This window comes from Rattus norvegicus, chromosome 1, assembly GCF_021556685.1.
Source record: "Rattus norvegicus strain SHRSP/BbbUtx chromosome 1, alternate assembly SHRSP_T2T, whole genome shotgun sequence".
NCBI lineage: Eukaryota > Metazoa > Chordata > Mammalia > Rodentia > Muridae > Rattus > Rattus norvegicus.
Window position 1 is genome coordinate 243,345,439 of NC_141534.1, and position 9,791 is coordinate 243,355,229.

Genomic DNA, 9,791 nt, shown 5'->3' on the forward strand with positions numbered 1-9,791 from the left:
CTCCAGTCTTAGCCATCTAACAACGGCTGCTTCAGAATTCTCTCTAGGTCTCCTCCAGACTTTGTTGGTCTCTAACCCACCTTTGTTCCTACCCCATGGTTGGGACTCTTGTCAGTTTCGTTGCGTGTTATCTAAAAGCTTACAATTACAGTGTTTTAGTTTAATGAATAATTCCTTCTTCGGTGAATAAACCTAGAATGTCAGTACTTGAATTCACACAACCCCCCCCCATCTCCATTCCTCCTCCCCCCCCCCCCGCCCCGCTGCAAAAGGTTCGACAAATATGTTCTCCGCTCCTCATTCCGTAGGAGGCAGACTGTAGGGGGTGTGTGTGTGTGTGTGTGTGTGTGTGTGTGTGTGTGTGTGTGTGTGTGTGTCTGTCTGTCTGTCTGTCTGTCTGTCTGTCTGTCCTGTAGGGAATCGAATCCTTGTGAGTTTAAGGTGAGCACTCTGCCACCGTGCTGTGCGCCCAGCTCTTATGATTCTCCATTTTAATATCCCCAAATTCTGTTTCTGCCAAGCATATGTTGGGTAGATAAGAAATACATAGTTTCCACTGAAATGAATATTCTGAAGTATGCAGGACAGAGAGATTCTTGCTGCCCTATACAAATATATGATGCACCAATTAGACTGCTAAAGATTATATAATACTATACTACTCTTTCTATAATACTGTGGCTTGACAGTATTACCTCACAGACAGGCCTGCAGGACAATCGGATAGAGGTAGTTCTTCGATTGAGGGTCTGTGCTCCGAGATGTGTCAAGTCTACAACCACTAATTTTAGCCTTAACAGTACCACAGCAAGACTTAAACCAAGCAATCTCAGCCCAGAGTCTGCATCTGACTCATTGTGCGTTGTCCCTGTCGAAACTCATTACATACACTGTCGTTGGCTCTTTAAAAGAAGTATGGCGAGAGCTTTTAGATCTACACTGAGAGATTTTATGAAAGCACTATCAGAAGTTATCCTATTAAAATTATTTGTGTGTGTGTGTGTGTGTGTGTGTGTGTGTGTGTGTGTGTGTGTGTTGTATGAGTGTGCCACAGTACGGGTATGGAGCTCAGAAGACAAGTCTGTAGAATGGTTCTCTCTGTCACCTTTACATAGGATCCAGGGATCAAACACAGACTGTCCGCTTTCATGGCAAGTGCTTTTACTCACCAAACCATCTCACTGGCTCTCCAGTTGCCATGGATATGATGTAGATGAGTACAAAATGTTGACTGGAAATAATATCTAATTCCTTTGTCAGGGGGACCAGGCTTCTAGATTGGTGCATTTTATATTACAGGTATGTAACTGTGAAGAATTAGTCAGTGCCTTCCAATTTTGATGTGTTCATACAGATTCCTTTAGAAATTCATGTCTAATATTAAAACAGCCGTACGTTTGGTGAGATGGCTTAGTGGATAAAGGCACTCTGCACCAAGACAGAGGACTGATTTTAATCCCTGGTAGAAAGAGAGAACCAACTTCCTGGTGTATTCCTCTGGCTACTCAATGAGCGCTATGCATGAGTGCCTTCCCCTTAATGCACTGTGTGTGTGTGTGTGTGTGTGTGTGTGTGTGTGTGTGTGTGTGTGTGTATTGTATATTGTATGGTAGTTTGAATATACTTGGCCCAGGGAGTGGCTCTATTAGATGTGGCCTTGTTGGGGGAGGTATGGCCCTAGAGGATGTGTGTCATTGTGGGTGTGGCCCATGCCTGTCTGCACACTGTCATGCTTTCCCACCATGATGATAATGGACTGAACCTCTGAGCTTGTGAGCCAGCCCCAGTGAAATGTCTTAATAAGAGTTCCCTTGATCATGGTGTCTCTTCAGAGTAAAGGAAACCCTAAGTAAGACAGAAGTTGGTACCAGGGACTGGGGTATTGCTGTGATAGGCCTGACCATGTTTTTGTTTGGAAGAATGTAGATTTAGTGACTTTGGACTAGGAAAGCCATGGAATGCTTTAGGAAGGACTTAATGGGCCATCCTAATAGGAATATGGAAGACTGGTGCTGAGGGTGATTTGAATTCTGGAGATCAGGGGCTGGGGATTTAGCTCAGTGGTAGAGCGCTTGCCTAGGAAGTGCAAGGCCCTGGGTTCAGTCCCCAGCTCTGAAAAAAAAAAAAAGAACCAAAAAAAAAAAAAGAATTCTGGAGCTCATTCTTATGGTGTTTTGGTGAAGAATGTTACTGCTCTTTACCCTTGTCCAAAGAGTCTCCCTGAGGTGAAAGAGATTTATATTAATATTAATTGCATTGACAAAGGAGGTCTCAAGAAAATCCAGCATAGACTTTGCCCTCTAGTTTACTCTCATAAGAGTATATTAATCAAGTGTAGCAAGCTTAGAAAGCAAAAATGCATGATTCAGAATACATGATTCAAGTAATAAAAGGGAACCAGGAAGTACAATGGGGCTAAATCCTGTGTTCGAAGAGATAACAGATGAAGGGAGCGATGACTTCTGGGCAAGACCCCACCCATCTAAGCTTATTGCTTATTGTTTGAAGAAATGAAGGGCACACCTGTGATGCTAATCTCCAGGCTAGAGGACATAGGCTTTTGATCCAAATCTTGACTTGGGGTGACACACATTTTTAATCCAGATCCTGAGGAATAATGGTCTTGAAAAGCTTAGGCCCAGGCATGCTGTTAAAAGCCTTTAATCCCAAGAAACAGAGGCAAGCAGATCTCTGAGTTCAAGACCAGCCTGATGAAACGTAGAGAAAAGTTTAAGTCCAGGTGTAGTGGACCACACCTTTAATCCCAACACTCAGGCATGCAGATCTCTGAGTTAGAAGTTGGTCTACATAGCAAGTTCCAGGATAGCCAAATGTAGGCAGAGAGTGAATTCATTGAAATCAGAAAACTGGTGATACTGTAATAGAACAAGGTGCAGGATGTTCCTTCCAGCCCCAGCAAGCAACAGAACTTGGCAGCTTCAGCCATGTGGCTCTGGTTTTAGAGTCAAGAATAGAAGGGGTTACTGGGACAACTGAGTGCTGTTTAACTGGAGCTAAGACATTAATGGTGATTTAAGAGAGACCAGCATCACTGAGATGGAATCTTATGGGAAGTGTCTTCTAGAGCATAAAGAAGCTGTGTTCCAAAGATGCTCAAGGTTGTACTTCATGCTGCAGCTGGACTTCGTAATAAGGAAACATCACCTGCATGGTACTGGTTTTGAAGGCATGCAGGTGTCATGGATGACCATGGATCCTATGTTACCTTCCCCAACTGCTGGGCTGGTGATGGCTGTTTGTCATCTAAAATTCACTAAAATTCACTTTTGTGGCCAAGGATGACCGTGGTCCTCCCCAAGTGCTGGGCTGATAAGTTTACGCCACCATGCCCAGTTTACAACACAAGAAATCCTTGACTGTGCCGAGCGACTGGAGAGACGGTGAGTAACAGGGTACTGGAAGAATCATTTAACAGCACGTGCAAGGCCCAGAGCTCAGTCCTAAGCACACACACAGCAGGACAGGACCGCCCTAACAGGAGAGAAACTGTCGGAGTTGTACTGAAACCTGGCTAGTGAACCGTACATATCTCAGTGGCTTGAAGACTCCAGAACACTGAGTTTTGACACTTAGGCACTTACACTCTGCTCTCCATTAGGTGGAAGTAGCTTTCTTCTGAACCATCTCTTTCATCCTGTCTACTGCTGCTGCTACTCCTCCTCCCCCCCCTCCTCCTCCTCCTCCTCCTCCTCCTCCCCCTCCTCCTCCTCCTCCTCCTCCTCCCCCTCCTCCTCCTCCTCCTCCTCCCCCTCCTCCCCCTCCTCCTCCTCCTCCTCCCCCTCCTCCTCCTCCTCCTCCCCCTCCTCCTCCTCCCCCTCCTCCCCCTCCCCCTCCTCCTCCTCCCCCTCCTCCCCCTCCTCCCTCCTCCTCCTCCCCCTCCTCCTCCTCCCCCTCCTCCTCCTCCCCCTCCTCCTCCTCCCCCTCCTCCTCCTCCCCCTCCTCCTTCTTCTTCTTCTTCTTCTTCTTCTTCTTCTTCTTCTTCTTCTTCTTCTTCTTCTTCTTCTTCTTCTTCTTCTCTTCTTCTTCTTCTTCTTCTTCTTCTTCTTCTCTTCTTCTTCTTCTTCTTCTTCTTTTCTTCTTCTTCTTTTCTTCTTCTTTTTCTTCTTCTTCTTCTTCTTCTTTTCTTCTTCTTTTCTTCTTCTTCTTCTTCTCTTCTTCTTCTTCTTCTTCTTCTTCTTCTTCTTCTTCTTCTTCTTCTTTTCTTCTTCTTCTTCTTCTTCTTCTCTTCTTCTTCTTCTTCTTCTTCTTCTTCTCTTCTTCTTCTTCTTCTCTTCTTCTTCTTCTTCTTCTTCTCTTCTTCTTCTTTTCTTCTTTTCTTCTTCTCTTCTTCTTCTTCTTCTTCTTCTTCTTCTTCTTCTTCTTCTTCTTCTTCTTCTTCTTCTCCTTCTTCTTCTTCTTCTTCTTCTTCTTCTTCTTCTTCTCCTTCTTCTTCTTCTTCTTCTTCTTCTTCTTCTTCTTCTTCTTCTTCTTCTCCTTCTCCTTTTTTTTTCTTTTTTTTTTTTCAGAGCTGAGGACTGAACCCAGGGCCTTGCGCTTCCTAGGCTAGCGCTCTACCACTGAGCTAAATCCCCAACCCCTCCTCTTCTCCTTCTTTCTCCTTCTTTCTCCTTCTCCTTCTCCTTCTTCTTCTTCTTCTTCTTCTTCTTCTTCTTCTTCTCTTCTTCTTCTTTTCTTCTTCTTCTTCTGCTTCTGCTTCTTTCTTCTGCTTCTTTTCTTCTTCTTCTTCTTCTTCTTCTTCTTCTTCTTCTTCTCTTCTTCTTCTTTTCTTCTTCTTCTTCTGCTTCTGCTTCTTTCTTCTGCTTCTTTTCTTCTTCTTCTTCTTCTTCTTCTTCTTCTCCCTCTCCTCCCTCTCCTTCCTCTCTCCCTCTCCCTCTCTCCCTCTCTTCCCTTCTCCCTCTCCCTCTCTCTCTTCCTCCTCCTCCTCCCCCTCCTCCTCCTCCCCTCTTTCTCTTCCTCTCCTCCTTCTCCCCCTCCCCCCTCCCCCCCTTCTTCTTGTCTTCTTCAGTGTTCTTATGTGTGAGCTGGGGTTGGTCAACGCAGTGAAACTTGAGGAAGCTGCTTGTCCTCAAGCGTAGTTCCTTTCTTTTTCTGTTCTTTCCTGGAGGCTGTACTTCCTTTCCTGCTCTGAAATATCCCTCCAGGTCATACTTCACCTTTGCCACTATTGCCCAGAGGACACTGATTAACTGCTGACTCACTTAGAAACAAAAAAAGGTTATTGCCCATCCCAGTTGGTGACTAAGAACACTAGTGACTGCACGGTTTTTCCTGTTAGAGTTTGATTACGCTTTGGCATTGTTCTGAGCTCTTTCGGACAAGAATGAAATCAAATCTATGATGTGTCGACTTCCATATTACAGGGTGTTTTGTTTGTTTGTTTTTGTTGTTGTTGTTGTGGTTTGTTTTATTTTCTGTTTGCTTGGTTTTTTGTTTTTTGTTTTTTGTTTTTTTTTTTTTTTTGTGACAGGGTATCAGTGTATAAAAAGGTCAGGCTGGCCTCAAACTTGGGGTGATCCTTTTGCCTCAGTGTCCCACAAATTGGGATTTTAGACATGTGCCTTCATGCCTGGCTTCATCTGAAGAGAAATTAAAGAAGTAGAAAATAACTTCATCAGTACATTAGATCGAAAGAGTTGTCCTCTTGAATAAAAATAGACCTTTGTATTCTGGAAGACTTGGGTTATTTTTTATTGCAGCAGCTGAGAAGAACCTATAAAATTTGACTTGTAATTAATAAATTTGTGTGATTCCCCCCTCCCTTCAGGAAACAGCGTATCAAGTAAGCCTGACACTTCATCTGTTGATAATTCCTTTAGGAAACAAAAGATGGAAATACTGACTAAGGTCCTTCCAGAAAACTTCTCACCTTGAGCATAGGAAGAAAAGGTTATGAAATTTGGCTTGATCATGTAAAGAGACATAGGGATGGCTTTACTTTAAGACAAGATTTTGGGGCTGGGGATTTAGTTCAGTGGTGGAGCACTTGCCTAGCAAGCGCAAGGCCCTGGGTTCGGTCCCCAGCTCCGAAAAAAAAAAAAAGACAAGATTTTTTTTTTTTAATCTTTATTAACTTGAGTATTTCTTATTTACATTTTGCTTGTTATTCCCCTTCCCGGTTTCCGGACCAACATCCCCTAACCCCTCCCCCTCCCCTTCTATATGGGCAAAGACAAGATTTTATCTAGCTGACAAGTCACATTTATATGTTTAAACTTTGTATTTGAAAAAAAAAAGATAGTCATCGAGTTTCTACTGATCCGATATCTAGCTTGGTGGTTCACAGCTTTGATTCCAACTGCCCAGGAAGCAGAGGCAGGAGGATTTCTTATGAGGACCAGCCCAGCCTGGTCTATACAGTGAGTTCCAGGACATCTAGAACTAGAAGGAATGACCCTGTCTCAAAACAAACAAACAAACAAACCCAAAACAACAGCAAAACCAACAACTGATCTGACCATTTGCCTGATGTGAAAACTGGTAGGCACTGGGAGACACACAAGTACAGACATTTATACACATTTTCATTAAGAAAATCTAGTAGAAGTGCACACAACTTCATTGAAGTCAAAAAGAAAAATTAGTAATTGTCAGGGATTAAACTAGCTGGTGAGGATAAGGTTTTGATTCTAAATGGCACAGTACCTTATGAAGGAGAGGCTGGTTGTTGAGGAGCCCACGCTGGTTTGCTTTTTGCTTCAGCAGTGACTACATCCTTCTAGTCTGTGGGAGACATACACCAGGAGCTATCTAGTCCATGAGGGAGGTAACATTGGAAGTTAACTTTCAGTTAGAACTTTGAATGGGTGGGAAAAGAGGTTGTGAGAATTCTTGGTCATGTCACAATGTTGGACATTATTGTGACTTAAGAGAAGCATCCAGCATGTGAACGTGATTGGACTGTCCTCGAAATACCAACCCAGGATTCCAGAGGCAAAAGCAACTCACTTAAGTCCTTAACTGAGACACTGATAGGCTGTAAGACTATTTTTAATAAAAGACATAAAACTATCTTTAAAGTTGGGTGCTGGTGGTGGTGCATGCCTTTAACCTTAGCCTTTGGAAGGCAGAGGCAGGCAGATCTCTTGAGTTTGAGGGCAGCCTGATCTACAGAGTGAGTTTCAGGACAGCCAGAGCTACAAAGAATAACCCTGTCTCAAAAACAAAACAAAACAAAACAAAACAACAAAAAAAACAAAACCAACCAACCAAAACAAAACTGTCTTTAAGATGTTTTTATTCTAATATCTTAAAGGGCCTTTTTCTTACCACCTATCACATACTTGTTAATAGTAATTCACTATTCAGCATGTATTGAAACAGCTTATCAACATCAAACCAGCATGCTAGGGTGGCAGCAAAGAAAAGACTTTGTTATGGGGTCCGCTTAGATCCAACACAATTCAAACACCAGGTCAATGCAGATGACCAAAGTTTACTTAATCACGCTGCTACTGTTGGGGTTTGTCTTGTGTGTTGTGTAACCAATGTACTGTGAAGAATTCTCTCAACTGGGCCGGAGAGATGGCTCAACGGTTAAGAGCACTGACTGCTCCTCCAGAGGTCCTGAGTTCAATTCCCAACAACCACATGGTGGCTCACAACCATCTGTAATGGGATCCAATACTCTCTTCTGGTGTGTCTGAAGTTACTACAGTGTACTCATAGACATAAAATAAATAATTCTTTAACAAAAAAAAGAGAATGTTCCCAATTAATTCTTGATTGGTCAATAAAAGGGCTTATGACTGGGCAGAAGGCTGGACTTAGAATCAAGTGGGAGAGGGTGGTCTCGAGAGAACACAAGGAGAGAGGAAAGAGAGGAGGCGGCTGCTATCAGACTGGATGGACCAGAAGCATGTGGCCAAGAGATGTGCATCCTGAGGACAGGATGGAGCAGAAGCAACCCTGGAGACATCAGATTGGCAAGTGATTGACATTTGTGTGGGCTTTAATAGGTGAGAGGATTAGAATAGCTCAAAACCTGCCCTGCATGGTGCCTGCAGCTCATTAATAAATTTACTTAGGATCTACACAACCAGTAGTGAAACCCCCAATGGTTATTGAGGAATAAAAAGGGGCATAGTAACCCTGCAAAAAAAATAATGTCTTGTTTTGCTCTACTGATTGATCAGGGCCGTAGAAGACTCAGGAACTGAACTTGCAACCCCCCACCTGCAAGCCAGCATGTTCCAGAGCCTTTAAGCTTGAAAACCACAAACATCTACGCCAAGTTACAGCTAATGTTATTCAACCAATCAGGATTTAGGAACAGGAACTTCCTTAGGAACATGTCTTTGTGCTGGTACACTTACCTGTATGTACTCATCGGTTGGTTTATTCAACTGTGGCAGGGCAACTGAGCTGCCATTCATGTCTCAACTTGCCATGTCAGCTACTCAGGGAGGTCTTGGGGACTTAAACCTACTCAACTTAAACCTATTTGAGCCCTATTCAAAAAGGAAGTTTTATTCAGAATGGCTTCAGTTTGGCTCCTTCTTAACAATTTAAAATACAATACCTGCATTCAATGACATAGTCTATGGTGTACCAGATTTACATCTCTCTCCTCCCCCTCCCCCTCCCTTTCCTCTTCCTTTTCCCTTCCTTCTTCCCAATCCCTCCTCTGCTTTCCCCCTTCCTCTCCTTTTCCCCCCAGAACCCTATCTTACCCCACTTTAAGATGAGGATGTTGGAACACAGAAAGATTAAGTAACTGTCAAATATGTCACAAATGGTGAGTCTCAGTGCAAAATTCTATAGCAGGCTGGAGCAGGCCACAAGGAGTGAGCCAGTAAGCAGCACTCCTCCATGGTCTGTGCTTCAGTTTCTAAGTCCACATCCCTGCCTTGGTGCTTGGCCTGACTTCCCTCCATTGTGGGTCGAGATGAGGGCATGCAAGCTGAAACTCTTCCCTCCTCAACTTGTTCTTGCTCATTGTGTAGAGTCTTTGCCACATGACTCCACTGCCATGAACTCCATTGTGTCCTTCCCACCTTGATGGATCAAAGCTCTGACCTCAAGTAAACCTTTCTCCCTTAAGTTGTTTCTGTCAGTCATGTGGTTAAAGCAACACAAAAGTATCTGGTACAAAGCAGAAGCAGGCCGGGACAGAAGCGGATGATGATAGTGTGTGTGTGAATATAACCAAAGTACATTATATGCATGCATGAAAATGTCAGAATGAGACTCCCTTTTATTGGGGTCAAAAGCATGTGTGGCCATACCTCATGCTCTGAAGACTGGAATCCATGATGGTAGGAAAAACTTGATCCCAAAAGTTGTTCTCTGGTCATCGCATGCCTGCACTCATACACCACGCACCAAATGTAATGTATAATGAATATAATATTTGTATATAAAATAATATAAAAATAACATACAAGAAAAATTTTAAAGAAAATGTTTTGTACAATAAATACACTAACTAAAAATAATGACTGACTTCAGAAGTGCTTTGGAGGGACCAGAGAGGTGGCTTGGTGGGTAAGGAAAGCATTTTCTTGTCTTGAAGAGAACCCAGGTTCAGTTCCCAGCATCCACACGGTGGTTCATAATTATCTGTAATTTCAAAATCCAGGGAGTTTGATAACCATCTTCTGGTCTCTACCCAAACCATGCATGTACGTGGTGCACATAAATATGTGCAGGCAAAACGCTCATGCACATAAAGGTTAAGGTCAATAAATAAAAGGAAATGCCTTAGTTTGCATGAAAGAGAGTGGAGTCATGGAGAAGTAGCAAATGGAGCTTGAAGTTAGAAATCTTTACCA

At 43.2% G+C, this 9,791-nt stretch overlaps 1 protein-coding gene across 4 annotated transcripts in view; it reads right to left on the minus strand.

Moving 5' to 3' along the window:
- The window catches only part of Atad1 (ATPase family, AAA domain containing 1), a 69,258-nt gene extending 60,538 nt beyond the window's left edge, over positions 1–8,720 (minus strand). Inside the window, exons 1-3 of one of the 4 annotated variants that reach the window (XM_087565325.1) lie at positions 8,691–8,720; positions 8,334–8,468; positions 6,664–6,741 (exon numbers count right to left, since the gene is read on the minus strand). The gene's annotated coding sequence lies outside the window, so the exon portion shown is untranslated. The other 3 variants (XM_087565320.1, XM_087565309.1, XM_087565315.1) reach the window with 3 other exon arrangements.
- Between the last annotated feature and the right edge of the window lie 1,071 nt (positions 8,721–9,791).